The following is a 3,693-nucleotide window of genomic DNA, read 5'->3' as shown; positions in this document are numbered from 1 at the left end:
GTAGTTATGTTGTAATCCTGTAGGGTGTGATTATCCTGTAAGTTGTGTCCCATGTGGATCAGGTTTTTCCCATGTACTGGTATACCAAGGAGATTCTGTATTTTATATCTTAGGTCCTGGATCCTGCAGCCCTTCCAAAGCCTCAAGCAATAATGCCTACCTTCCAGTGTTTTGATGAAGAACTGTGTGAGATCCGTCTCTAGAGGGAATGAATCCATCTGGGAATGACCGCGATCTGTTGCCCAAGTTATCCTGTTCCAAACCTCTAGATCACCGACGATCTGCTTGCATGTCTGGCCCTCTTCTGCATTTTGGGGGTGTGATTCAAGGCAAAGAGGTGTCCTGATGGTTTTATGCCCCCAGATCTGGAACTTGTTTGGACTTCTCAGTCTTCTAAGTGCCTGGTCAATTAGATCTTTAATAGATCTGAGAATATTGTTGTCTTCCATGGCAGGGATGGTCGGTCCAGATCCATTCAATGACCATACAAATGCTGCATTGCCAAAACTAGGAGCGGGAATAAGGTGTATGGAAAGAAAACTATCCCTTACCTCAAAGTCTGTGACGTGTAGGCTGCTAGATCTGGCATTATAAACATCAAAATTCCCTTGGCCGTGGGGCTGGGCAAACGTAGAATATATATCTGAATAAACCCTCGCCCTTCCCTTCGCGTATGCTCCATCTAGGCTACCCACATGCCCTATGCTTGTCAAGTCGCTCGGGTTGCCCACCCTGCAAACCAAAACCACTTTTTCCCCTTCAATATTTTCTTCTTCGTCGCTGAGGTAGCAAGAAATTAGTCATGCAAACTCTTCCTTATCGTTATCCCTGATCTGGTTCAGCTTCGTGACCTTGGCTTGAAGCTTAAGAATCCGATTGGTTTCGGCTGTGGGAGAAACAGCTGCAGGTGTGGTGGCCATTTTCGGTTTCGGCTGTGGGCTCGTCCCAACTCGACTTCTCAATTAATCAGTGCCCCAAGCACTTGTTTATGCATTGCAAGTATATAGAGTATAGTGATGTTTTTTGGAGGTACCATAAATTAAGCATAATTAGTATTGTAATAAGAAGTAGCAAGGCAGAAATAAGCTCATTTTTTGTAACATTTTGCAACTGTGAAGAAGAATAATATGGCCTGAATGTAAATGTATTGACCTATTTACGAGTTGATTAATATAAAAATACTCGTTCCTTTAAAAAAAAGTAGTTAGACACTTAAACAAATTAATATAGATTTATTTAATTATTATATAATTATTTAAAAAATGAAAACCATTTGTTTATATTACCTAGGTATTTATCGTTTATTACAAAATTTGATTTAAACACATGAAAATGAAATGAATTTTAACAAACAAATTAAATTATAGTAAAAAATTATATAATTTTACTTAATATCAATAAGAAATCAGTAAAAAATTATTGATGATGATGATTACCTTCACTAAGACCAATATGGTCTATCCAACCTTAAGAAGGTAAGAGATTAATTGAGATTCTTTAAAATTTTATTTATGTGATAAAAAAGGAGAAAATTATTCCAACATCACTAGAATTTTGTTGACTTAACAAGACAAGAAGGTTGGTTAATAAATTAAAATGGTTATCAATTTAGCAACAAATAACTAAGTAAATAAAGCATCTTTATTTTTAATATTTATACTTTTTTTTAAGGAATATATTCAACCTATCATCTTTCACAAATATGTCTAGCAAAAACAACTACCCTCTAAAATATATCTATCTATACTTTACACAAAATGTAAAACCTTGTTGACAACTTTCTCAACAAAAACATTATCATAATAATAAGACATTATTATTGTGGTTGGGTAGGATTGGATTCTCGAGTGCCACAATGCATAATTAAATTAGCAAAATACCTCAATATAGTAATCAGTAAAACCTAAATTAACTAGATTCTAAACTTTAACACTAACTTGAATTCAATATTTTAACTTTAATTTCATTATATTTAAATTAAGTCACACATAATAGCTACTATGTAACACTTGTTAAAAGATAATAAAATTATAACCATCGTTTCTATTTTTATTATAGCCAACATTATCTTTTTATTTAGAGTTTACTAAATTGTAAAATACTTGAAAAAAAATAAACTCAATTAACACTACCCCAATACAAATGTATTTCAAAAAAAATTAGAAGGAAAATGCATTTGTCTGAGAGCACGACTCACATCATTCTAATTCAAATTGAATAGATTTTTGGCTGAGAGGAATTGAATAGATTTTATTTTTTTTAATTTAAATTCTAATTTTATTTAATAAAAAACGCGGCTATTTTTTGTCAAGCTGTTTTTTTGTCTCGTTAGTTTTAAAATTTCTACGGTTCGAGTGTGGGGTCAGATATTTTCATTAGGGTTTTAAAAATTACGTTCGAGTCTGAGCTCAGACATTCTCAGTAGGGTATTAAAATTTTCGTTTAAAAATTCCGTTCGAGTCTGAGCTCAGACATTCTCAGTAGGGTTTTAAAATTTCCTCCAGGCCAACTATAAAATTTCCTCAAGACAATCGATTCCATGGCATATTTACAATCACCCCGGTTCGAACCCGGGTTCAAACATTTTCATGAAATTTCTGCAACCCCATTATATTGAAGATTGAAAACTTGAATATCTGTCTGGGTGGTGTAGTCGGTTATCACGTTAGTCTCACACACTAAAGGTCCCCGGTTCAAGTCCGGGCTCAGACACGCCCTTTTAGGGTTTGAAAATTTCTTTGTCACCTATAAACCAGAACAGTTTGTCACCTATAAACCAGAAAGATTCTGTTTGACCTTTTATTGTGGACTTTTGATGGAGGAGAGTTGCACTTTTAGGGTTTGAAAATTTAGGTCCCCGGTTCAAGTCCGGGCTCAGACACGCACTTCTAGGGTTTGAAAATTTCTTTTCGTTTGATTCCACGTGAGCATCAATATACAGCCAATTCTGTTTGACCTTTCAGTTTGTCACCTATAAACCAGAACAGTTTGTCACCTATAAACCAGAAAGATTCTGTTTGACCTTTTATTGTGGACTTTTGATGGGGGAGAGTTGCCATTCAGTAGAAATAGAATGACTTTGCAATCTTAATCAAATTTATGTTGTTGTTTATATATGCATCTATACCTAAATCATTACACCAAACATTTTAATAATAGGGAAGGCCAATTCTTATTTCTTAGTGCTGATTTTATTGGAAAACAAATTATAATAGGGACGGCCAATTCTTAGTGCTGCTTTTATTGGAAAACAAATTATTCTTTGCCTGCTATATGATGTTTCGGGAGTAGAACATGGAGGCTGATGCACTCTCTAAAGCTGTCTCTCTTTCTGGCCAAGGTTTATGTTTTTTGAAAAGTTTTCTGCTCGCAGGGGTTGTGATATGAGATCATTTGGGTATTAATTTACATCTATGTTGCGGTATTTTGGTTTCATTTTGTTGCAGATGCTTATTTGGGTGGGGATCCCTGCAAATTCCCTTGTTTTTCTGTTTTCTTGCCTTTTTTCTATGACAACTCTGTCATGTGAATTTTCTATGACAACTCTGTCATGTGAACAATCGTGCTGATCTACAGTTTTGGATGAAAATGATCTGATATAACCTTATGAAAATGTAACTTTTTTCTGTGCATATACATTCACTAACTGCTGCTGCACAATAGGTTAGATAATTGTTTTCGTGGTTGAAGTGC

The 3,693-nt window shown here is 34.7% G+C and overlaps 1 non-coding gene across 1 annotated transcript; it reads left to right on the top strand.

Moving 5' to 3' along the window:
- Positions 1–2,638: 2,638 nt before the first annotated feature.
- Positions 2,639–2,712, top strand: TRNAV-CAC (transfer RNA valine (anticodon CAC)). The gene has a single exon. It is a non-coding gene; the product is annotated as a tRNA-Val (tRNA).
- The last annotated feature ends 981 nt before the right edge of the window (positions 2,713–3,693 follow it).

Source organism: Pinus tabuliformis, chromosome 8, assembly GCF_031772625.1.
Source record: "Pinus tabuliformis cultivar Carrire ecotype Pingquan chromosome 8, CPIR1, whole genome shotgun sequence".
Classification (NCBI taxonomy): Eukaryota; Viridiplantae; Streptophyta; class Pinopsida; order Pinales; family Pinaceae; genus Pinus; species Pinus tabuliformis.
Note: the sequence above shows the minus strand (reverse complement) of the source record. Positions and strands in the feature narration are given on the sequence as shown.